The sequence below is a fragment of the Eupeodes corollae genome, chromosome 2, assembly GCF_945859685.1.
Source record: "Eupeodes corollae chromosome 2, idEupCoro1.1, whole genome shotgun sequence".
Taxonomy (NCBI): domain Eukaryota; kingdom Metazoa; phylum Arthropoda; class Insecta; order Diptera; family Syrphidae; genus Eupeodes; species Eupeodes corollae.
In genome coordinates this window covers 62314946-62342813 of record NC_079148.1, presented here as the reverse complement: position 1 = coordinate 62342813, position 27868 = coordinate 62314946, and the positions used below count along the sequence as shown (strand labels likewise).

At 34.3% G+C, this 27868-nt stretch overlaps 1 protein-coding gene across 1 annotated transcript in view; it reads left to right on the top strand.

Annotated features, from left to right (window-relative positions):
• Positions 1–3074: 3074 nt before the first annotated feature.
• The window catches only part of LOC129944298 (alanine aminotransferase 1), a 73279-nt gene continuing 48485 nt past the window's right edge, over positions 3075–27868 (top strand). The window contains exon 1 of the mRNA XM_056053644.1: positions 3075–3342. The gene's annotated coding sequence lies outside the window, so the exon portion shown is untranslated. The remainder of the gene's footprint in view (positions 3343–27868) is intronic.

The following is a 27868-nucleotide window of genomic DNA, read 5'->3' as shown; positions in this document are numbered from 1 at the left end:
CCGAGGAGCTAACATCGACTCGGACAACTACCTCGTTGTAGCCAAGGTAGCGCTTTGGATTTCCAGACCTAAGGCAAAACAGGGAGGTGCTGGGAGAAGGTACAACGTCGAACGGCTACAATCGCCAGAGATCGCCAAAACCTTTTCCGACCGATTTACAAGTAACCTCACTCAAAGTTCTTTGCCGCCAACACAATGTATCGAAAACCAGTGGAAACATTGCCAAGATGCAAACAGAGAAGCTGCTTCTGATGTGCTGGGTTTTAAACAGCCAACCAACAAGGAATTCCTGGTTTGATGAGGAATGTCGGCAAGCAAATGCAGCCAAACAACAGGCACGCAAAGCGGCGCTGACCTCTATGAGCAGAAGAGGCGAGAGAAACGCTGACTTCTCAGAAGGAAAAAAAGAGGGCATGAGAATACGTGCGGTCGAAGATGTTGAGAGGTTTAAAAGCAGGAATGAAGTTCGAAAGTTTTATGAACAGGTGAAACGAAATTCACAGGTACATAAACCTAGAACCGAAGGCTGCAAAGACGAAAGTGGAAACATCATAGTGGAACCGCAGTCAATCCAGAGGCTATGGAAGAACCACTTCTGCAGACTTTATAATGGCGACGACGAAATGAATTCCGCTGTCAGGCAGGATGATCCATTCAACATAGACGACGAAAGCCAACAATCCCGTCCTTCCCACTTAGACGAAGCTGAAGTCCAATAAAGCCGCTGGAGTGGATGGCTTGAATGCCGAGCTCTTTAAAGCAGCTGGAGATAAATTGGTTAGGAGCATGCACCAACTTATCTGTAAGATATGGTCGGAAGAAAGCATGCCCGATGAATGGAACCTCAGTATTGTTTGCCCGTTCCTGAAAAAAGGAGACCCTCCAAACTGCACCAACAATAGAGGAATCAGTCTACTTAACATCGCCTATAAAATCTTCTCTGCCGTAATATGTGAACGTCTAAAGCCAACAACCTGATAAGTCCTTATCCTTACAGGGACGAGCTGTATAGAGCCATGTCTAGTTTTGGCATCCTTGCCAAACTCGTCCGTTTGTGCAGGATGACCATGGAAAATTCACGATTCTCCATGTCAAATCGATGTCAAAAAATGTTTTAGACAAGGTGAAGCGCTGTCATGTGATTTTTTTAACATCGTGCTTGAAAGAATAGTGCAGAGCTCACACGTCAACACTATAGAGGCACTATCTTTCAAAAGTCTATCCAATAACTGGCATATGCCGATGACATTGACATAATCGGAAGAACTCATCGTAATGTCAATGGGGCTTTTGAGAGTATTGAGGCAGAGTCGGAAAAAATGGGTTTAACGGTTAATGAAGGCAAAACAAAGTACATGCTGTCGTCAAGAAGGGACATACAACACCGACGTCTTGGTCAAAATGTTGCCATCGACAGACATAACTTTGAGGTAGTCATGGCCTTCGTCTACCTACGCTCCGCTGTAAGCGCAGAAAACAACACCAGCGCTCAGATCAAACGCAGAATAACTTGTCTTTGGACTTAGAAAGCAATTGAGTGGTAAAGTCCTAAAGATGGAACGACGAGCTGTACGGGCTGTACAGCGACGTAGACTTAGCCAGAAGGGTAAAAGTCCAACGACTAAGATGGCTGAGCGCATGAAATCCAATGTTCCGGTCCGGAAAGTCTTCGAATCCGCACCCACAGGACAGTGCAGTAGAGGAAGACCGCGGATCAGGTGTCGCGGATAAGTGGAAGGTGACCTCACCGAACTTGGAGCGCGAAACTAGCTAGGGACCGCGCTAGATGAAGAAGTTTGTTGGGTGAGGCCTTAGTTCACACAGGACTGTAGCGCCACCTTAAGTAAGTAAGTAAAATTTATAAAATCATATACTCAAGTTATCGGGAAAAGATTGATAGAGAATAATTTCTTTTGGATTGAAAAAAGTTCAGATTGATGTTATTTTGTTAAATTTGTTTGGAAATTAAATTTGTTTGGAAAAAACGATTTTACTTTCCACCTGTCATTTCAGTTTGAAATTCGTTTCCGCTTACTTTTTATCAACATTTAAAGTTTTCATAAAAAAAGCTTTCAAAATGGTTGACAATAGGATATGTCAATAAGGTGTTTGCAAAAGTTTAAATAAAATTTAGTTAAAAATTGTGTAGTCTTAAAACAAGAACTCACTTGGGGCCCCGTATTTCGGTAAAACTCTACTGAAAAATTTTGTATGCTGTTTCAGTTGATAATATTTTTAATATAATATATAAAATATCTCAAGCCTGATAAACTTTTAAACAAATCTTTTTTAATTTTATCCAAATCGATTACGGAATCCGATTTGTAGGCTGTCATTGGAATCAAATGACATTTCTTCCATAGTCAAAGTGTCAAAAACTCATTCAGAATCCATCCGCAAATCATTTATCGAATTCTGTAATCGACATAGTTATTTATGCATGACATTTCAAAAAATAATGGATACGACGGACTTCTTTAAAAATAAATGAGATCAGTGATGAATTCAATATTAAAAGTTTATATTTTCATAAATTAAAATCGTTCCAACCGTTTTCAGAAGTTGGAAAAAGTGAAGATTGGGAATAAATTCTTTATTCTGAACAAAATTCCTTTTTAATATTTCTTTTCTAAACTAAACTTCATTCTTAACGAATTTTTCATAAATTTTATTCAAATGGCAATGAATCGAAATCTTCCAATTAAGAAGTTCGAAAATAATACAAATAAAATACTTGTACTTTCTATTCACCGCTTGGGGTGTATTGTCTAGCTTACGATTTTTGATTTCATGTAACATCCCTGCCTTTGATAAAAGAAAAGCTTTCAAGTGTCAAAACTACCTGATTACAAACTGTCAACTTACTGTCAAGAATTGAAATGATGCTGCTGTTCCGTTGGTGTCATTGTATGCGTACTCTGTTATCTCTTGCAACAAAATAAAAATATAAATAAATGAAAATGGGAGAGCAAAATATTGTTATGTTTAAATCTTCTTCCATATCAAAGCAAAATAATAAAAATAACCACTTGATTTGGTCTTGCTTCATGCGCACAACAAAACAGTGCAGAGAAATAATACCAGACAAACGCGAAAAACCACTAACTGTAGGTGCTTGATTCTCACATTTTGCTATCTGCTCCTGCCTTGCCTTTGGCTATACTGCCTGTCGTCGCTCCGCTCTGCTTGTCGGTTTTTGTAGTCTCGTGGTCGTGGAGTGTTGTGCACTGATCGATTTGTTCTGCTAGTTCTGGTTCAATTATCAAATGATAAGCCTCAGAACACTTGGAAGAAATCGTATAATTCCAAATCTTGAAATTTAAAACTACTTTAAATCAAGAGGTGAGTGAAATTTCTAACTTAAGACGCATAATTTACAATTGGGTTAAGTTCTATTGTGTGATTAGAGTTTTAATTGAATAACAAAAGAAGCTATGTACTTTCTTGAAATCAAAGAATCAATGGAACTTGACCATTAATTAAATTAGGACAGCGGGTTAAAAAAGTGTATAGTATGCAAGAGCCATCATAATGCATTGTTGTCTGCTGTGTTCAGATTTTTTTCTTTTTTGATGACATAATCAAAGCACCAAAGTAGCAAAAATCTTACAAATCAAAGTCTTCTCTTTACATTTCATGGGTTTACTATACCACATGCATTTCGATTTGTCCTTAATATGTGTTGAATTGGCGCTCGACTGGTCTTCATCCTTCTTAAGGACAAGGAGACATATTGCATTGATTAGAATTTTAAGCAGGATGCACCTTCATAAGACCATTGTTTTTATGTACACAGTTACACTTTCCTTCGTGCATTAATTTGACAAAAAAAAACATTGCGTTTTTATGGCCCTTTGCCAAAATATGAAGAAAAAGAATACTACAAAACAGCACAAGAAGAGTGTTTCATATACCTATTTGCAAAAACATAATTATTGCATACATAAATTAATTTCGCCTTCGTTATTGCTCCAACTGTTTTGAACGCATTACAAAGTTGCATCTTATTGCAATAGTTATACGTGGCTTTTTAATTCGTTGGTTATTAACCTTGTTTTGTGGGTCAGGTGGAAAAACTGCATTTGCGTCGATTCCCTTTTTCCGTGCAGAACGACTTTATCTCGCAATCGTGCGTCTGGCAGCCGATATAACTTCATTCCATTGAGTCGTAAAACCAATAAAATAAAAGAATTGGAACATCCTGTAAAACTTATATCAAAGAGGGTCAAAGGGGGTAATTGTAAACGATTTTGCATTTTTGATTTTTTTTTTTCACTTTTAATGTTTGTAACAGCTTAACTATGCAATGTCGAACATTTTTGTTAATGCTACTTAAGTTTGAATTGTATTGTCTATTAAAGAGTAGTAATCTTAATGGCGTTTAAGTTTTTTAAGTAAACGAGAAAAATGGGGTAAATGAAAACAAAGAACTCGGTATCTAAAGCATGTAGAACAAAAACTTTTGGTACAAAAATGAACAAAATGAAACCTTAATCATATAATGAAGAAAAGAAATCAAAATAACGTTGTTAACATTTACCCCAATAAAATTTCTTACAGAAGAAATTCAAAGGCAAAAATGTTAAATGGAGTTTTATTTTAAAATAATTATGATAAATAAGTTTTACATTTCGAAAATTGAAACTTTTCTATTAAACTCCACAATTTTTATTCCTTCAATAACAGTTGCTTTTGGGTCTGGCAACAATCCACAAAGTTGGTTCAGATTAACAACAACTTATATCGCTTTCGACAACTTGAAACATTGTTTTTGATGAATTCATGCTTGTTGTACCAATGACTTCAATGTCATCTTCTTCTTGCAAAACTTTGGAAACCAAACAAACGTACTTATACACAGAAGCAAGCCGTTTGCCACCCTTGAGGTTGACAACGACATACATTCCTTGTTTTAATTTGTTGATTCCATCAATGTCCAACAATTCTATGTCCTCGTCTTCTTTGCCTTCATTCCACGCTGATTCAATACTTTGAATCGATAGATCGTCTTCATCTGATGATAAGTCCTCAATATTGGTTTTCTTGGGCTTAAGTTTTTTTGGTTTTGAACGTTTTACTTTTTCCTGTAAAAATGGTTTTTCTTTTTTAGGTCGCTTTTTTGAAAGTTTTTCAGCCTTCAGGTCATCAGCTTCCTTTAAACGGCTTAACACTTCGTTTGTTGTTAGTACTTCTCCGTATTTCATCTGCTTTAAGCGTGACACTGGTTTTCTTTTTATCTTCAGGTTTAGTAGAAGTTGACGGAGATGGATTTTGAAGACTGAAGATATTTTCTAAAAGTTTTTTAGGTAAAAAATAAATCAAAAAAGGAATTAGAATAAAGAGCCAAACTTAAGCCAAGAGATAAATCTAAGGATATTAACTTACCTTGAGAACGAGCCAACATAGTTTGTGGAGATGAAGGTGAATTATTTTGAGCTAGCGGACCATCTCGGCTATTCTCGATAGTTTGACAAGTACCTAGATGTAAAAGCAGAAGAAAATCGTCTAGAAGTTTCTTACCCTTTGATGTAGATGGCATCTCAATCTGTTCTGCAACTGCTTGCCTCATAGCTTTAACAAAGTCCAGTAGAAAGGAAGGTATTGGTTCTGGCTGAGGCACTGCGATAGATGGAGCTGCATCATGCATTGGTGAAGCAGTTGACCAGATTTTACATAGTTCATTGAAAATAGCTTTTTCCTCTGCGTTAAAGGCAATAAATTTAGTAGGATCAAATGGGAATATCCCGGTAGATACAAATCCTGAAATAATATTTGATGACGTCAAGTTGTTATCCCAGATTGGATTCAGAAGTGCTGAAAAGTCGCTCTTTGGAAGCCGGCAGCTTCCTCGGCCCATCATATTTTTACCATATTTAACAAGAGCTTTATCCCAAGCTGTTTTAAATGGGCCAAAAACACATTTGTCAAGCGGTTGCAGTTTATCGGTCAAATGACTTGGAAAACGAACCAATTGTATATTATTTTTCAACAATCCTAACACTGATATGGCTAGAGTGGCCATCGTAGAGCAGAATGGCAGTTTGGTCTAATAAACCTCTTTCCTTTCTAACTTCTTTGACGTGAGGAATTAGACCATTGGAGATCCAATGGAAAAACTGGGGCCCTTCCATCCACCCCTCCTTTGACGCAGCATAAAGTGTTCCTGGAAAGGAATCCATTGAGGTCCATCGTGCTTGGACGGCACCACCTTTAAAAACAATAAGAGGTGGTAGCTTATCTCCACTAGCAGACACGCATGCCAAGACTTTTGTTGAATCTCTTCCAGAATCACCAGAAACCCGGCTTAAGGGTACACCTTTTTCTCCGATGGCTCTGAAACGACTTGGATCACTTCCAAACCCACTTTCATCTGCATTTAAAACAAAAGCTGCCTTATCGGGACTTAGTAAATTGAACTCATCATAACTTTTTTAATTTCGTATAGAAATCGAATATAATTTCAGCTTTTCTTGTCGTGCTTTTTGTAAATGCTCCGGTTTTTTTAGAGAAAGGTTTGGATGCCGTGACATGAAACTCCGGTACCAGTCGTCTCCTGGCCTACTATTATGGAAAGGGGTAACCACGTTCTCTGCCCTTATATAGGTACCTACTAGATCAAGGAGGCCATCCTTATAGCAAGGGTAACCAGCACGAGATCTTGAAATAACGCACCTACCTATAGTGTCCTCCGCGTTTGACGAAAGTGCAGGTTTTCTGCCTCTGGATATAATGGCAGTAGGAAATAGGGACATCGTACGCTTCTGCTGCTTGTCGATATGTTTTGTTTTTGTTGCACACATCTTCAACAGCAACGAGGATATCTTCTGACGTGTATGATGGAGCTGGAGTTTTTCGTTGATATGTACGTGGCATCTTTTGATATAAAATATTGTTAGATCAACACCAAAGCCATTGAAAATAGATATTTACAATTACCCCAAATTGTTCACTTTTACCCCATTTCGGTGTTTACATTTACCCATGACAGGAAAATATTGGGGTAATTGTAAACAGCCAATAACTTTTAAATTTTGTTATGCAGACAAATAAAAACATTAAGCATGCATTTATACTTATATTTCACTTTCTTAAATATAAAATTTAACTTACTTCGATCGCTTCTGTTTGTTTTGGAACAGTTTTAATTACCACTGAAAAACTTAAAAGCACGGAAAAACGAATGACTCACGGCAACAAACAAATAACCCTTTAAAAGACAACGCCTTCCTCGCGTCAATATGATTTAAATATACTGTATTTTCAAATAATTTCATAGCATGCTTCAAATTATAAACGGTTTTGAGAAAATTAAGTGCGTTTACAATTACCCCAGTTCACAATTACACCCCTTGACCGTAATAATATTTAAAATAATTTTATTTTAGGTCTGTCGAAGATTTTAAACAACTTGAATGTCAATATGCTAAGGCAGTTTAATTCCACCAAATTGTTATTCAAATTGAAATATATAATGCCTAAACGTAATGTGCAACTGAATTAATTAACGAAATAAAATGTTCTCAAAATTCAGCTGAAATTTGTGTATACGCTTGTTATGTTATGATATGGGCACCTCTTTGAAAGAGAATCCTAAAATTTTGTAAACTTGTAAACTTAAAGAAAAAGTCAGATGGCATTCCAGTAAACTTCACTTACAAGAACCTTTCGTTAAATAAAACTTTTGATATCTGTAACGCTTTCGCAACAAATGTCCGTGTAGTCACATTCCTGTGCTACAAAGTACGGTCCTTAATCTTTTATCTGCGTTGAATGATGACTGCTCAGCCGGTCCCAATGGTATTCCCGCGATAGTAATGCTTTAAAAACAGGCAAATTTCCCAGCATATGGAAGAAGTCATTTCTAACACCAATTTTCAAGGAAGGTAACAAGGCTGATACAACAAACTACATGCTCATTGCAAAGCTTTCATGCATTCCTAAAGTATTTCAACAAGTTGTTTGTGAAAGTGTGTTTTGTGAAAAAATGGTCAACCGTTACTAATCTCCTCACATTCTGAATCATATATTCAAACGCTTTAGAACAAGGTTATGAAGTTGACTGTGAATACACTGACTTTTCTAAAGCTTTTGACCAACTTAGCCACGGAATTATTTTATTTAAACTTAAGGCTCTTGGTTTTACACCATTTTTCTTAGCTTGGATTAAGTCATACCTTGAAAACAGATCCTACGAGGTAAAATTTAGAAATTGTCTTTCTGAACCTTTTGTTGATCAATCTGGTGTTCCCCAAGGAAGTCATCTTGGCCCTTTTGTGTTCATCCTGTGTATCGTCATGTCTACGTTCAAGTGAAGTTCTCATTTTTGCTGATGACATGAACATTTTTAAGATTATAAAGTCCACCCGACGTTGATAGCAGGGTTTGCGTTGAATAATTAAATTTAAAAATAGGTGAGTTATATTTAATAAAAGCAAGATCGCAGCCTTCTCAGACTGTAATCTGTTTCTTAGTGGATCGTATATTAATCCAGCTCCGCTAAATAATTGTTCGCTGGGAACACTGGCTGGTGGAGGTGATAAATACCTCAGTGCAACTTTGGATAGCCTTTTAAAGTCTGTTTGATGGACTTTCCACCAATCAAGTGGATTATTATCCAATTCTATTCTTTTTTTATTTCGTTAACATTCTAACTCCCTTCGGAGAAGTGCTTCGGGACTACCGTTATCAGATTATTCTTCACCTTCGTCTTCAGTTGATGAATCTAGCATCATTGCCATATCGCTTCTGAAGCAAGCCTTGTAACTTAAACCGGACGTTCTTGGTTCCGAATGTAAAGTCTCATCCATTTTCTTCTTTTTTGTGTTGTTTGCATTTGGTGACAACGTAGGAAAACTGGTGCTTAATGGATCATTTATCATCTTTAGAATAACATCTTTTATTCTTTCCTCGGTGATGGGTTTGAAAAATGTATGCTTATAGCGAGGGTCTAAGTATGTTGAAATCGCATACAAATCGCTGTCCTGCAAGGAAGCAAATTTTGTTGAAAAATTAGTTTTCAGATTTAAGGGTGCCAGCCGAATGGCATCAGTGTCCGATGGTTTTGATAAGTATTCATTAAGTTTTTTCTTAAGCATATAAATTATAGGAATTACAGATGATATAAGTGCCTGAGAGCTGCTCATTTCACGAGTAGCTTCTACAAAAGGTTTGAGTAGTTCGAGGCAGCTTTCAATTATTTTCCACTCTTCTGGCAAAATTGGTTCAATATTGTTGTCATTGGCATAAAGACTTAACTCACACAATCCTGGAGTACTTTGTTGCTTTTTTTCGAATTTGAAAAAAAGCGTTAAACACATCTGCATCCGCAACAAACTCCGTATCAGTTTATACGGATACGGAAGCGGATGTTGGAATCATTGCGGATGCGGATGCCTATGTTCGCATTGATAGTTTCACAATTTGGTGTGGAAAAAATAGCCTTGCCTTCAACCCTTTAAAATGTCAGACGATAACTTTTATTAAAAAACGAATCGTTAGTGTATTTGATTATTGTATATCACAGCAAAACCTCTGTCGCGTCTCCACATTTAAAGATTAAGGTGTTTATTTCAGTTCCAACTTAGAGTTTACACATCACATTAATGTTATTGTCAATAAGGCAAGTTCTATGCTTGGTTTTATAAAAAGCTGGCCAAAGGAGTTCAATGATCCCTATGTTACTCTTTCTTTGTACAATTGCCATGTTCGTCCTCATCTTGAATATGCATCGCAAGTATGGACTCCTTATTACGAAATTTATTGAATCAATTACATTCTCCAGTGAAATCATCTACTGGCTTATTAAATATTACATAGGTATAGAGCTTTTAAATATATAAGTCTCAATTGTGTTCAAAAATTTGGTTCTTGTAGCCTTTAAGACACAGATCTTTATTGTAGTGTCTCGTCAAAAGCATATTTTTTGTCTGATTCTGGTCCTGATAATAAACATGCAATTAAACGACGAAGATATTTTTTAAATCAAAATAAGTTTGTTTTGTTTCATAACAGTTTTTTTTTATAGAAACCTAGAAATATTTTTAAATAATAGCATTATTAATCGTTATCACATAATAGCCGGAGCAATAGTGTTTTTTTGTTTATAAAAATAAACATCTAAGTACGTATGTTAATTTACTGAATAAACGGATAAGAATAAATAAAACATGAGGTTCACAACTGTGTCGAATATAATTGCTCTTAAAACTCCTCTTTGAAAAAATATAATCTTTCTACAGGGTGCGCCAGAGAAACTTACTTATTTGAAAAAATTCCCACGCGGTGAGTTGGGTGGGTAGAGGGGCAAGAGGGGCGCATCTGGAAGGGGAAGTTCCCAAGTTTGTTCTCCCTCCAGTCAGTTGCCATCATGCTCAATCTTGATGATTGAAATGGACTTCAACAGACCATCAGAATTCCGGAAAATATCAAAACAGTGATTCAGTTGTGCGTTCTTCTCGGCATTCGGCTCTTAAACACGCAGCTGCTATGGGAATTTCTGACAACACTGTTCGACGAATTCTCCATAAAGACCTTCAATTTCATTCCTATAAATTGGCTGTTGTGCAAGAATAAATTGAACGCGATTTTGTTGCCCGTCAAAATGCATGTGGAATGCTGATTGACAACCGGCCTGAAGACGCGGTCGTCTTTTTCAGTGACGAGGCTCACTTCCACATTTCCGGCTGCGTCAACAAGCAAAACATGGGTTATTGGTGTGGTGTAAATCCGCGTGAGCTTCACCAGAAGCCACTTAATTGTGAGCAAGTTAACTTTCTGGTGTGCGATGTCGGTAATGGGAATAATTGGTCCTTATTTTTTTGAAGAAAACGAACGTGGAGTTACCGTGAATGGAGCTCGTTACAGGAACATAATCGAGGAATTTTTTCTTCCAAGACTCGAAGATATGAACGTTGGGAACGTGTGGTTTCAGCAAGATGGAGCCACAGCACGAGACTCAATGAATTTGTTGCGACAACATTTCCTTCTCTCTCTCAGAGGCGATCTCCAATGGCCGGAACGCTCTCCAGATTTGATTCCATGCGATTTCTTTTTATGGGGTTATTTGAAATCCCTGGTTTATGTCGATCTACCACGGACCATAGCACACCTCAAGAACAACATTCGCGACGCTATTGCCAACATACCGATTGATATGCTGCGAAGAGTGGATACGAATAAAAAATCGACTTCATCAGTGTATGCGGAATTGGAGTCGCCATTTATCCGTAGTCATTTTTAAGACTGCATAAAAAAAATTGTCCTAAAAGTAAAAAAAGAAACGCTTATAATTTGCACTCATGCATACAGTTGCGATCATCGAAATATCAGTGCTGAATGACGGAAATTCTTACAAAAAAAATTAACATGTTTACTTGCATCTAACGGTCTTTCGTTTTCATATTAGAGACTTTTCGCTTGAAGTTATACTCTACTTCTCCTGGTGAACACACATTATTTCAAATTCTCTGGGTATAGACTGTTCATAAAAATGGCAGTGCTCTTGATTTTATAAGTAAAAAGTGTTAAACATTAATTTTTTTTTATTTTTCGATACGTAAATATTTCACTATTTAAAGTTTTAAGTATTTGTAAAATACTTACATATAAAACATTAATATATATTAGCTCAAAAATAAAAAATGGAACGGTCAAGACTTTCCACCGAAGAATTTGAAAACTGAGTTTGGAGGGAAAAACCTACCAAAATATTCAAGAAATCCAAGCTGCTCAGCAAAAATGATCAGTAACGCCTTAAAATGGCAAAATAAACCGAAAACGCGAGGCCCAAAAAGGATGACTACTGAAAGAACTGACAGAAAAAATTTTCAGTTAGTAAAACAGAACATAGGCTCTAAGAAAATAAGAAATGGACTTCAACTGTCTGTTAGTGCTGTCACAATACGAAGACGTCTTTTGAAGCGAAGTTACCAGCCCGAAGTCCACAAAAGGTACCATTCTTGACAAAAAGGCATGTGGCAAAGAGAATGGGGTTTGCCAAAGTGCATAGAGATAAATGGAGGAATGTTCTGTGAAGCAATGAAAGCTAAGTTGTCCTTTTTGGGTCCAAGGGTCGTCGAGAATATGTGAGGAGACCCTAAAATGCAGCATACTATCCACGGTACACTATAAAAACAGAAAAGCATGGTGGAGGAAAAATTATGATATGGGTTTGTTTCTCATACTACGCGGTCGGGCCTATTTATCCCATCGGGGGTATAAGGGATGCAACCGACTATGTGAAAATTCTCGAGGAGGTTATGTTACCCTATGTTAAAGAGGAAATGCCTGTGGTTTGGGTATACCAACAAGACTATGACCCAAAGCATACGTCAAAAAATGCAAAATAATGGTTTGCGCAGACGAAGTTATCCGTTATGGAGTGGCCCGCTCAATCCCCCGACCTTAACCCCATCGATGTTAAGGGGGATGTTTAGAACGTATTTCATAAATTAAAACCCAAGAATTCGAAAGAATTGTGGGAAGCAGTGCGTGATTCGTGGAACGCAATACCAATCGAGATGTGTCAGGTTTTAATGGACTCGATGCCACGTAGATGCGAAGCAGTCATAAAAACAATATTTATGCAACAAAGTACTAATTGTAAGCTAACATTATTTGTATACTTTTATATAACTTATTACAGTTTGTCTTACTTTTTAAGAAATAAATCCAATACTTTGTCATGCACTGCTATTTTTGTGAACAGCCATATATTTAAAAAACGGTTTTTACTGTGACGAAACTAACGGTAAAAATCGATAATACTTATTTTCTGTTATTATGAATAAAACATTTTAGTTTGTTATTAGAAGTTTAATGAAATATATTATAACGTTGGTATTGAATGCCTTTTTGTTTTATTTGGAGAGCACTGCTATTTTTATGAACACAACTGTACGTCATTAAGCATATATTAAACGTTCTTCAAATAGTTTAATTTTATTTATTTTTAAAAACAGGACAAAAAAAGTAATTCCAAAGTGAATAAACTAATATGTGTACATATTTTAAAATTTCCTCAATTTCTTGTTTTTATTTAGCAGATACTTGGCCTTTTTCTCGTTCATTTTAAAGCACACGGGTTCTTCCTACACACCGTGATCGATCGAATGAAATACATAAATTAACAAATTAATAAAACAAACAGAATTAAAATAGGTTTTTTTTATCAATAATTAGTTATATTTGTGTTTATTAATTTAATTTACAAAACATTTTTGTTGATAGCTGCCTAAACCTTAAAGTTCTAGGCGCAGATTGTCTTTTTTTGAGTCTCACTCAATTGTATGCATTAAATTGTTGAAAAAGTTTTAAAAAATTGCATAAGACGGGACAAAGTTTTATTTGAGAAATATATTTTAGTGTTTTATTATGTTTTTCTTAGCTCTGAATGAGCTTAGAGCAAAATGCTTGATTTTTTTTTCAAATTTTCTTAATTTCTTAGGTTATCGTTAAACTAGTTTAACAATTTTGTAAATTAAATATTTTTATTTCTTCAAACTGCAATATAAATACAATCAATTAGTAATATTATTGCAATTTAAATGCACACAAATTATACTTCAGTAAAAACATTGCCTCCGTATCAAAGAAGTGTGATCCTGATTTATGGTTTTGGACTATGTATAAATAGGTGTCGTTTCGCATTAAGTTCAAAGTGTTTAAGCGAGTATTAATGTTTTGACAATAGTTGGTATAAATAGTACAGGGTCTAGAAAATCTTTTAAAAACAAGCATTTTAAGCAGCTTTCTCCCGCTCATGTAAATAAGTTGAATTGTGAACCGAATCACACTGTTTTTGTGCCAATACAAAGTTTCACTATACGTTGCTAGACATGTTCCTCAAGACTTTTCTCATGGACCTTGCCTTTTACGGAACATCCATGTAGAATCTTTGAGTACCGACAAGACTATATTCGTGTAACTTCATTAGACAGACCAGTCACAGAATCAGCTCTGACAGAATCCTTTATTAACAATTTTTTTTTTCAAATTTGTTTTAATATTTTAAACTTGACATAAATCAAGTTTGTACAACGCATTTATTACTCTTTTTTATGAATATTGATGATAATGAATTCTATTGAAACTATGTTATCAGTAAGTATGGAATTAGGACTTTAGAATTATATACATAGTTAAAAGGTTGCGATCATGTACGTTGTAAAAGTGATCAAGATAAAAACGAACTGAGCCAAAAACAACTTTAGATTATGACGTTCAAACTAGTAGTTTCCGATAGATAGTTCAGACTGCTTCTATTTTCCAATCTCAATACTAAACCTGAAGTTATTGCTTCACTTTATTAAGTTATTAGCTATTCAGTGTAGACGTTTTTCCTGCTTAAAACGAACCAAGCACAAAAATTAGAAACATTTGTTATAAAACTCAATAAAATAAGTTCGTATACGCCTCTTTGCATTTATGAACGTACTAAGCTTTATCCTAAATGGGTAAAACTTTTTTTTTAAACTTTTGTATTTTGATAAATCACAAAGGCGAAAAATTAGTAAGATATGTTAACTGTCAAGAAATTAAACACTAACGTAATTAAAGCTCAAACAAACTTTATTTTATTTTAGTTGGCTTAAATTTTCGTTTAATTTTAAAACTTAAAATATTAATCAATTTCTTTATCCGTCTCAATGTATGTGCCGGTGTTTATCTTCTCGTCCGAAAAATATAGAAAGACAATATGGCAGTTTCTTGGTCCCGGCATGTTGTGCCAACATAAAATACAAAAATGGCTTATTCAGATTGACAAAGAATGGCAGCAGCCAGGCAAAGAGTCTTAAGTGGTTTTGTGTGTGTTATTTTCTTACATTAACATTATGGAAATGTGCCGAAGTTTTCTTAATGGCTCTTACAATTATTATTATTTCAACTATGCACACTTACTCAAGACTTTTGCAGGATTTATGTGTTTGAAAGTAGTCATATGCCATAGTTTAAATAATTATTGGAACATTATGTCATTATGACCTTCTAACGAGTTGGTCTTTTATGTCACAATATTTGGAATTACCGGACGCTAACAAAAAAATGTCCACTTTCCAGATAATAAAAACATGTAAAAACCCCAATCAATAATAATTCAAATAATTGTATACTCGTTGAAAACATTTATAAAAATCTGATAAGTCTTGAACTTTATAGTAATTATTACAACAAGTTCATAATACCCAGTCGTTGTTGTTTATGTTGAGACTTGAGACAGTTAATTTAAATATTCAAAGAAAAAGAACCTCCTCTTTGGACACGGTCTAGTCATGTTACATTTTGTACAAGAATTATAAGATACTAAATATCAATTAGTATGTCACCTATGTACACAATATTTGTAAGTATGTATGTACAGTTGTGTTCATAAAAATAGCAGTGCTCTCCAAATAAAACAAAAAGGCCTTCAATTTCAACGTTATAAAGTATTTCATTAAAATTCTAATAACAAAGTAAAATATTTTATTCATAATAACAGAAAATAAGTTTTATCGATTTTTACCGTTAGTTTCGTCACAGTAAAAACCGTTTTTTAAATATATGGCTGTTCATAAAAAAAGAGTGCATGACAAAGTACTAGAACTATTACGTAAAAATTAAGAAAAACTGTAATAAGTTATATGAAAGTATACAAATAATGTTAGCTTAAAATTAGTACTTTGTTGAATAACCATTGTTTTTTATGCCTTCTCCTATCTACGTGCCATCGAGTCCACTAAAACCTTACACCTCTCGACTTGTATTGCGTTCAACGAATCACGCACTGCTTTCCACAATTTTTGTTGAATTCTTGGGTTTTGCTTTTATGAACTGCGTTCTTAACATCCCGCCACAAATTTTCGATGGGGTTAAGGTCGGAGGATTGAGCGGGCCACTCCATAACGGATAACTTCTTCTGCTCAAATCATGATTTTGCCTTTTTTGACGTATGCTTTGGGTCATAGTCTTGTTGGTATACCCAAACAAACCGCATTTCCTCCTCAGCAAAGGGTAACATAACCTCCTCGATAATATTCACATACTCGGTTTCATCAATTATACCCCGATGAGAAACAAACCCATATCACAATTTTTTGTCCACCATGCTTCACTGTTTTTATAGTGTACGTGGATAGTATGCTGCATTTTAGGGTCTTCTCACATATTCTCGACGACCCTTGGACCCAAAAAGAACGACTTTGCTTTCATTGCTTCACAGAACATTCCTGCATTTTTTGTTTGCCCAATCTCTTTGCGCTTTAACAAACTCCATTCTTCTTGCCACATTCCTTTTCGTCAAGAATGGTACCTTGCGTGGACTTCGGGCTGGTGAGTTTGCTTAAAGACGTCTTCGTATGGTGACAGCGTTAACAGACAGTTGAAATCCATTTCTTAATTTTCTAGAGCCTATGGAAGGGTTCTGTTTTGCTAACAGAACAATTTTCTGTCAGTATTTTCAGTAGTCATCCTTTTTGGACCTAGCGTTTTCGGTTCATTTTGCCATTTTAAGGCGTTACTGACCATTTTTGCTGAGCAGCCTAGGTTGTCTTGAATATTTTGGTAGGTTTTTCCCTTTAAACGCAGTTTTCGAATTTCTTCGGTGCAGTGTCTTGGCCGTCCCATTGTTTGTTTTTGAGCTAATATTTATTAACTTTGTATATACTAGTATGTTACAAATAATTAAAACTTTAAATAGTAAAATATTTACTTACCGAAGATTTAAAAAAAATGAATTTTCAACCGTTTTAATTATAGAATCTTTTTTTATTTTGTTGAATTAAAACCATTTGCTAAGAACTAAAGAGTTTTGATGTATGAATTTGTCTGTAGTACCCGTAGCGTGATGGTTAGTGCGTTTGACTGTCATGCAAAGGCCCCTGGCTTTAATCCCTGCCTGTGCCACCTAACTTTATTTACGGGTACTGGCTCTTGCGAGGAATTGACAAATTCTCCAAGAGTTATTCTTGTTCGTTCGGATTCGGTATATAAACTGTAGGTCCCCACCATTTCTGACAACATTACTCGCACACAGGAATGATTGAGAGTTGTAAATCACTAGGACCTGGTTCTTCATGGACTGTTGCGCGACCTAATTTTTTTGATTTTATTAACTTCCCATAGGAAGTTATTGTAATGGGTCCGATTTGTCAAATTGAAAATTTTGACATTTCTCGACGTTTCAAGGTCAATAGAGTCGAAATAAAAGATTTTTAGAAAGATGTCTGTGCGTGCGTGTGTACGTACGTTTGCACGTCCGTACGTTCGCGACGTTTTTTTCGTTGTCCATAGCTCAAGAACCAAAAGAGATATCGACTCCAAATAAATTTTGTTATACAGATAATAAGGCAAAAAGATGCAGAAAGGGCTCTCAAAAAAATTGCGTGGGTGTTTTTTTTACCATAGCAATTTAAAAAAAGGTGAAAATTTTGGTTAACCCTAAATATCTTACGAACCAAAAACGTTAGAGACTTGAATTTAATTTTATATAATAAACTGTAACGTGATCTCAAAGAAGTATATTTTTTGAAAAAAATCTATCTAACGGTTTTTTTTATAAATCAAAAAAACTGAAAAAAAAATTTGTCACCTAAAAAATTTAACGACTTAAATATAATTTCATCTCCAAAACAATTTTGAGCAACGGAGAACAATGTTTTTGAAATCTGATAAAATTTTGAGAAAAATCGATTTGACAGTTTTTTTTATAAAAAATAAAAATCTAAAAAAAACATTACTCAAAGTTGGTAAAAATTGAATATCGATTCAAATATCTTTTCAAAAACTTGAAATTTAGGCTTAAAACTTATTTTATCTTATAACAAATATTGTTCTCAACATTTTGAAAAATGTTGAGAAAAATCGAATTGACAGTTAAAAAGTTGGTAAAAATTCATTTTCGACTCAAATATCTTTTCAAAATTTTGAGATATCGAGTTAAATTCACTTTTATCTTTCAAAAACGTTTTCAACGTGCAGTAAGATTTTGAAAAAAAATCGAATTGATAGTTTTTTTACAAAAAATTAAAAACCGAAAAAAAATAACAAAAGTTGGTAAAAATTGAATATCGACTCAAATATCTTTTCAAAACTTTGAGATATTGGCTTTAATTTCCTTTTATCTTTAAAAAAATATTGTTGTCAACATTCAGTAAAATTTTGAATAAAATCGAATTGACAGTTTTTTTACAAAAAATTAAAAACCGAAAAAAATTAATAAAAGTTGGTAAAAATTGATTTTCGACTCAAATATCTTTTCAAAAATTTTAGATATTGGCTTCAATATTATTTATTTTACAGAAAATATTGTTTTCAATATTCAATGATTTTTATATAAAAATCCAACAGTCCGTTTTTTTATAAAAAATAAAATCTACAAAAAATAGTACGCAAATTTGGTAAAATTGATGCTAGTACATATAGACAAACTTTTAAGCAAGACAAATCGACAGACGGGATGGGAAGTTATCAGTGTGGGTCGCATCCCAGCCTCTTTTTTATTTATAAAATCAAAAGCACTGCTATTTTTATGAACACTCTATATCCACAGAGTATGAAATAATGTGTTTTCGTCGGGAAAAGTAGTGTACAACTTTAAGCTAAAAGTCTCTAATATGAAAACGAAGACCGTTAGATGCCAGTAACATGTTAATTTTTTTTGTAAGAATTTCCGTTATTTAAATAATTGACAATCTAATAAAATTTTACCAGCACTGATATTTTTTTGAACACAACTGTATAAGGCAAAGAGAAGTAATCAATTTATGTAAGTTGTATTAAGCTTAATTTTGAAGCTATTCTGTTTCTAAATTCATCAAGGAGGTCTTTCATAAATACATTTCAAGCATACATTTTCACCACTTTCAGTTTCACGAAAGAGACAATTTTTTTTTGGTAATCTGCCAACCGGATTTTAAATGTGTTGGGTTGTTTTTTAAACAAAACAAATAATTTGTTTGATGATGCCTTCAATCTGCATACATACAAACATCAATATTTTATATTTAAAAAAAGAAAAAAAAAACATTTTTTAACATTGGCTAATATTGTGTAAATAAACAATTACGTTTTTATCATCATGCATGTAATTTGAATGATATTTAAAATGTGTCGTATTCGGAGAGTTGGAGTGAGTTCGATATTTTCAAAAATGGCCAACAGTTTTTATATTAAAACTGTGAACATTAAATGCTAAGCATTACTACAAATAAGTCTGGAGATCAAAACTCTGTTTCCCCGTTAGTTAACAAACTCAAAATTGTTGGTTGCGCATTCAAATTGCATGTAAATAATCACATTTTTTTAACCTTCCACAGAAATTATAACTTTCGTTAATATCTGTTCAAACTTAAAATAGACAGCCAGCATTTAAAAGTTTTTCAATTTTTTAATTTTCTTACTTACTTACTTAACCCTTTCGGGACGCTATTCAGGTGATGAAGTTACAGACATTTTTTATTTCAGAATTTGTTAAGGGGCTGTTCACGAGTATAATTTATATAAAAAAAATGTTTAATGGGCGTGACCAGGGGGCGTTGGTACATTTGTGTACCATTCGGATAGTTTCTTGGTACAATTAAATACCATTCGGCCTGTATAACACAAAATACAACACAGTCGTAATTTTGGGAATGAACACATAAACTTTATTCTTTTTCTAAAAAAAAGATAATAAAAAAAAAATACTGTTGATTATTTTATATAAGATAATATGAATAGGTACATAAATATATTTAAAAAGTATGATATGGTGCAAAACAATGTTTACATAAGGAATTTTGCATTCCTTGCATATTGTTTTGGTACGTGTTTGTTTTTTAGACTTCGCACATTTTACGCAACGTTGTCTGGAAGTGCCTTCGATGGGCAGATGTCGAGACCCTAATCCTCTCGCTGGCTCACGACTTCGATGGCTCGAACTACGTACCGCTGTTTTTTCGAGTCCTTGAGCAACCAAGGCCTCTGATAAATTTACCAAAAAAGTTTTGAATGGCATTTTTTGTCGATTCATTTCTGAGTGAATAACCCATGCGTTCACTGCTGCCATCATTATCAGCCGGTAAAAAACCTTCTTCCACCATTCATCAGATTTTCGGTCGTATTCATAGAGGCCGCTCATTTGATCTGCCAGATCAACGCCTCCCATTATCTCTATATAAAACTTTATCATTTTCGGGCAAGGAACTTGAATTTTTTTACCGGTCCTCAAGGTTTTTGTAACAACTTCCATATCATTGTTATGGCAGTTACTAAGCACTATAACCTCTTCGGTATCTTGCCATTTCACGCATAAAAGCCCACCTGAAGATCCTTTGAACTCAGCCTCTCCCCTCTGCAATTTTCTTCAAATTTGGGAACGTTTTTTCGATTGGACATAATTGTTCCCACCGATGGATATCCAATAGATTCCAATAATTTGACCGATGTGAAAAAGCGGTCAAAACATAGGTTTACATCTACATACTTCATTTATCGTGCTAGCCAATTTATCTACGACTCTCTCGCCAAAAGTTCTCTCAAGTGCTTCTAACTCTTTTCCGCTGTAAATGTTAAAATCATACGTGTACTCAGTTAGGGCATCGCATCGAAGCCACATTTTGATTCCACGTTTTACAGGCTTTAGGGGCATGTACTGTTTGAGGTTACTGCGCCCTTTGAATTTAGTCATTGACTCGTCGATGCTCTGATAAACGCTATCTTGTCTGCAGTTTTGAAAGGTTTTTTTCAAGCATTCAACTAGATCATTGACATAGTAAGTCTTACAAAAGTCAGCTGACTTTTCGGGTGGCGCAAAATACATTTTTGATGAGGAACCGATCGCAAGTTATAGCATTTCTAACTGCTTGGTTACCCAGCGATAAAAGCGTTGATTAATAATCCTTTAGGCTTGGCACCCGGTTGTAGCACATTGTAAACATACAACCAATGATTACTTTTATTTCATCAGCGCTGGTTGGATCCATAGTCTTGCAGCGTTTATTTTTTGATGATCTGCGATGAATATCCAAGCGTTCGTTTGTGCACTGTGCAATATATATGTAGACAGATCTTGGCCAAAGTTTGTTTAAAATTCGAAGGATTGAGAACGATCGGTGAATGGTCTGTGATATATTGCATGGCCGTGAGGGAAAAACTGTTTTTTTTTGGAACAAATACACCGGTGACTATAGTCCAAATTACATCCCCAGCTTGTGTATCACCTGTAGAACCGGCTTCACGATGATTGCTGTTACCGATTTCAGGAACAGATATCTCTTTATCTGAATCTTCTCCAGAGCTTGAATCCTGGTCGTCTTTTGTTTCGGATTCATCACTTGGATCTGGTCGAAACGAATCGTCACTATCAGAAGAAAATTCTGCTCCACCCGAATTTTCTCCTTCATTATTCAATAATCTTTCAATTTCTTTGTTGTCAATTGAAGTCTAAGAACGAAAGTAGCATAATGCAATAGCCAAAAATTCCGAACGGTATTTATAAGTAGTAAGTACCAACATACAGGACGAATGGTACACTATTGTACCATGCACTTTTATTTGATGATTATTATTCTATTTTGATTCAAATCACTTAACTTTTATGATATTATCGAACTTTATAAATTTATGATGTATGTAATCACAGTTTTTTACCCAAAATATTTGATTTCGGGCTGGAGCGTTAATGTCCATCCTGTCTACATGACCTAGTCATCTAAGCCGTTGGACTTTAATTCTGCTAACTAGGTTAGTGTCGCTGTACAGTTCGTCGTTATATCTTTTCCTCCATTCTCTATCTATGCGTACGGGACCAAAAATCACCCGAAGAATTTTTCTCTTGAAGCATCCTAAGACGCTCTCATCTTTCTTAGGCAGGGTCCAGGCCTCAGCACCATAAATGAGAACTGGCATGATGAGTGTCTTACTTTAGAGAGAGAACTTTACTTCTCCATTGCCTTCTTAGTCCAAAGAAGCAGCGATTTGCGTTTGATTTCAACGCTGATGTCGTTGTCTTTGTTAATAGCGGTGCCTAGGTAGACAAAGTCCTTAACTACCTCAAAGTTATAGCTGTCCATGGTGACGTTTTGTCCAAGACGTCGTCGTTCAGTGTTCTTTTTTGATGACAGCTTATACTTGGTCTTGCCCTCATTGACCTCTAAACCCATCTTCTTCGCTACCGTCGCAATGCTCAAAAACACTCCACTGACATCACGCTTTGATCTTGCATTTATGTCAATATCATCTGCGTATCCGATTAATTGGATGGACCTTTGGAAGATTGTGCCTCTTGTGTTCGCGGTTGAGTTTTGCACAATTCTTTCCAGAACGATGTTGAAGAAGTCGCATGACAGTGCATCGCCTTGTCTAAAACCTTTTTTGACATCAAATGCAACGGTAAGATCTTTTCCGACCTTGATAGTAACTTTACATTCTGCTATTTATTCGTTTCAATAATAAACAAAGTTTCTCGTCTCGAACGGGAACATTTTACAAAACTGATGAAAACGACAAATTTCACAAGATCACATGCAACTAAAATAGATCCTTCAATTACACCACAAATTTATTTTGCGCGTATTTATGTATGTACATAAGTAGTAATGTATTAATTTAAGTAGAACATATCATGTGGTTATTTTATAATTTTATATTTGTCAATCCCATAAAAAAAAAAAAACAATTACTTTATAGTGCAATAAAGTAAGAGTTTTATCTGGAAGTTCTTTTATACCTTCCTTTTGGTGTATGAAAACATGATTGATACAAACATTTTAGAAAATCAATGCTTAAGATTTTTTGAAAAGGCGTAAGCATCATTAGATCAATAGAAACTAAAACTTCGTTTTCCATTTGTTACGACGCAAATATACCAAAAGAAAGGTATAAACAAATTTCGAATTCCGAGGTTGATAAATTTGTTCTCCTTATATTACAAAACTATAGAGTTTTCGAGATACATATGTATATTACCTCGTTAATTATAAATGAAGAAGATTTATTACGCTTTTTAAGGGTATATAAATTCATGAAGTTTTTCATTAAAACTCATGTATAATTGAGTCATTAATATTCGCTATCATTAATATTCCGTTTGAATATGTTCCATATCGTATTTATTTAGAAAAAAAATGTCATTCTTTGTTTAAACCTGCCGTTCATAAACCTTAAAGGAACGTTGAATTTACTCAAAAGTTAAAGTTCAATATATAAAAGTACATATGTCTTTACAAAATGCAAATTTTTGAGTATGACTGAAACAAGCCGTTTTTACAATTCTACGTCGGCTGACTATCCTCAAATCCATAACTCAACAAAAACTTTCAAGTGTCCACCCCTTTTAGGTTTTTAAAAGACGAAGCTATTCACTTCCTCATCAAAGATGCTCTCTCCTGGCTCAATGAAAACGAGATATTACTAATTATAGCACACCTTCTCATATAGTCGAACTGACATAAACTCAGAAACAGCTCGAAACTGTCGATCATTTCACATCTTTTGTATGCAAGTTCATAGAGACATTCTAGAAAACTGCAAAGCTTCAAAGAATAGAACAATTTTACCTTTGCTGAACAACAAATCTAACATCGGTATACCCTTAGCTACTTGTATACCTAGCCTAAATTATGATACCATACAAAAATCGAACCACCACAGATGGACACCACTTGTCTGTCAACTAAATAATTTTGGCCATTAGCTCCGTTAAAGGTGTTCTTAAAGGATACTGCCTAATAGGTAGATGTGCTTTTCGACTTTTAGCTCCTGCAAATAACTTGTAGAAACTGCATGTATGAAGAAGAAGAAAAGACAGTGTCTCACTTTCTTTCATGTCCTGCCCTATCACAAATACGAAAGCTCCACTTGGTAGACTTCAACTACAATGACACTAGTGATCCGAGAAACTTTAGCACTTATCGCTTTTAGTGAGTAAGCTAGATCTTTGGATTAATGTGTTACCACAACGGACCAACTATTGGTCTAAGTGTGTTGGCTTTACCTGTCAGTAGCAAACTTAACCTTACCTTAAACCTTAACCTTAAAGTTTTTAAACTGCTATTGGATGGGCAGGAAAACATTCGTTCTCAAATTCATGCTTAAAAAAAGCGTCCAAAAAGAAAAAAATTCCAAAATACAAACCTTAACTTAATGAAATTATTTTTTTTTTCAAAAAACTATTTTTAACGTCTTTTGTTCAATTTGCCACTATTTAATACGTAGGTACCCATCGTATGTAAAGCTCCCTTAAATATGTTTAAGCCTTATCACAGAATCATTTTCGTTTTCTAGTTTGTGCATCTGGATAGATAAAACTATATTTTAAAATTTAAGTTCGGGATTAGCTTTGAATATTTTATCAAGGGCGCAAAATTTTAAAGAACTTATTATTAAGGCCTTAGCACGATACTAGTTAACAATTTACTATATACATAGTAGTCTACTAACTTTTCACTAATTTTAAACACTTTTTATTGTTTTGCTAATTAGAATCATGCTAAAATCATTTTATTAAAAAAAAAACATGAGCACATCTAAATAATGACAGATTGTGGAGCAAACAAAACAAACATACCTTAATATTTTTGCAAATGTCAAAGTGTCAACATTTGTTTTTACAAAAGATAAAATTAAAAAACATCTATGATCGATTTAAAATCATATCAAGGAACTATTACTAAAAACATTTAGCATGGATGGAGATAAAAAGCAACGTTCGCGATCCCGGGACAGATACGAAAAAGATAGAGAATAGTGTTTTGTACATGGACCAAATGACATTCATGTTTGATTATCGATTTTTTTTTAGTTAGGAATGTAATATCTACCTTTTCTATTTATGAAGTGGTCAGCTATAATAGGTCAGACAATCTTAGCTGGTCGCTTGATTTGCAATTGAGTGCAATCGATTGCACCTATGACTTTTGGGAACCTGGCGATATTGTAAAATCCGGATTTGATGTCATTCAACAGTGGAAGATGGGAACTTTAAAAAGTGTGGAAGTAGTGAAGCAATTCTTTATGCGATGTTTTTAATTATTTTTCCCGCTGTGGACTGCACCATTCCATGTAATACTCCTAAAGTATTCAAAAAGTTGTGCATGTTTACATGTTTGTTGACTAGTAATAGAAAAGTTTATTTACCAACATCAGATTGATGGACATTTCTTCCAAAAAAATGTAACGTTACTAGAACTTGCAAATCTGGAGAAATAGGTAGCCCACGGTTTGTAATTAGGTCTTGGATGTTAAGATTCAACCAAGAACCAAACAGTTGTTTTATAAAATCTATACCTGGGGAGTCATTCCGTAATTTAAGAAACGATAATCGTCAAAAAGATTAAGAGCCTTGCACATGAGAGCGAACAACGAATGGACGAACAAACGTGATTTTACACATTTCAAAAAGTCAATTTCAAACAAAAACACAATTAAATTATAAGAAACCAATTGATACTTATGTTAGGACAATAAAATTTGCATTTTGTTCTCTAAAACAAGACAATTTTGTAAAAACAATTTGTTAGCAACGAATTGCAATGTGGTTGCTACAAACTGTCAAACTCTATTCGCGTTCCACAAACAATCCACATTGCAACGAATAAATTGTTCGCGCTCAACTTAACCTCAAAATTATATCTCTCTTATTTTGTTTGTTGAAAAGGGTAATTATAAATTGACAGTTCGTCGCTGTCTGCGAATAGAAACAAAACAGATGTGAAAGAAAAGTCAAAATATGCGAACATCCACAGTTCGCAGTTCGCAATTCGTAGCTCATGTGTATGATACTTTATCATTAACGATATCGTCTCGTTCAATCGTTTTCAGTATAAGTTCGTTGAGTATATTATACTATGACTGAAATGTCAAAATGAACTCAACGAAAGATAATGCTTGTTCAATAGCTTGAAAATGTTATTAAACTTGGTTTTTCTCTATGAGAAATTTTGAAAATTTGCAAAAAAATGTATTGTTAATAAACATGCCACCTGTTTTGTGATGTTTATTGTTATTGTCACTTTTTGGTTTTTCATTTGTTGTCGCCCAAGATAAAACTATGATACCAAAATGTTTGTCCAATGTCTGATATTTTTGTAAATCAGCTGCAGTAATAAACCCAATTTTGTCCAAGGGAAGAAAGTGAAGACTTTATTTTATCCACATAACTTGGCTTCATTAATATTTTTTGTTTCCAAAACTAATTTGGATTAGTGCTTTGTACAAGAGCGATTCAAGAATCGTTGCCTGTCGAATATACCAATGTTTCTATGCCCCAAAGTTTCAATAATTACAACAAATTTTAATGTATATACATTATGCATGTAGAACGATAACCGTCTGGCAAATTTATTGTTTATAATATCATTATAAAGTCCTTTTGCAATTCCAAAAACTAGAATTGTTTTATTTATTTAACAACAATTAAGAGAGATTACTAATGTTGTGTATATAAAAAAATGCGTAACCGAATTCATTGTATTTTTTTGAGTTTTTATTTTCATTTTGTAACAACTACACCGAAACTTTTTTGCTTCAATTTGCTTAGTTGTCAATGGAAATTAATAGCAGACGATATCTACTTAGCTATCGTGCAAACGCTATCGTTTTGACGATATCACTTTGACTATTATCGTCTTACGTGAAGTGAGACTATCGTCGAAACGCTATCGTCTAGCGATTATCGTTTTACGGAATGACCCCCTTTGAGTAAAATTCAACATCGTCCCGCTCTTCAAGAAGATTTGCTAGAGTTTTAAAACTTTTAACTTTCCTACACAACACTGAATCCTCAAACATTTTAAATTAATTTACTTTTTATGATATCTATAAATAAATTTTATTTCAAAATTTGCCAATTTTAAAACACTTTCACATTTGAGAAAAATGACATATGTCATACAGATTTAGTACGATACTAAAAAGATAAAGTAGCCATTTGGTGATTTACCTTTAGTAAAATGTTAAGTAGATAGTACGATAATAAACTCGTTTAAAATTATCAAAATCTTTTTTTTAACATAGTGTCATACTAAAAATGATTTAACATCGTACTAAATCGTTTAAAATTTTGCGCCAAAATTAAATTTTAAAAAAGGTAAGAACTATCACTAAGTTAACATGTTGCATGTAAAATTATTTGAAACTTGTATCACCCTGTAAATAGACATTAAAAAAAGCTTTTTTTTTGGGTCTGTTTTAAAAACATCCATACAAATAAATAAGTTTGGCCATTAGCTCCGTTAAAGGTGTTCTTAAAGGATACTGCCTAATAGGTAGATATGCTTTTCGACTTTTAGCTCCTGCAAATAACTTGTAGAAACTGCAGGTATGAAGAAGAAGAAAAGACAGTGTCTCACTTTCTTTCATGTCCAGCCCTATCACAAATACGAAGGCTCCACTTAGTAGACTTCAACTACATTGACACTAGTGATCCGAGAAACTCTAGCACTTATCGCTTTAAAGGCTTTATAGCTGGCATTAATTGAATATAACGGACAAAATATTGGTCAAAGTGTGTTGGGTTTACCTGTCGGTAACCACCTTAACCTAACCTTAACCTTAAAGTTTTTAAACTGCTATTGGATGAGCAGGAAAACATTCGTTCTCAAATTCGTACTTAAAAAAAGCGTCCAAAAAGAAAAAAATTCCAAAATACAAACAAAAAAATAATGCAATATAAACTTCAATGTAAAAACTATTTTAAACCTCTTTTGTTCAATTTGCCACGATTTAATACCTACCCATACTTTGTAAATCTCACTATATACATACATAAATATGTTTAAACCTTATCACAGAATCATTTTCGTTTTCAAGTTTGTGGATCTGGATCAGCGTTGCCGATGTGGCACGATCGTGCCTTTTTGACACGGAAATTTTCTCGTGGCACGGTAACACGAAAAATTTAAATATGGCACGT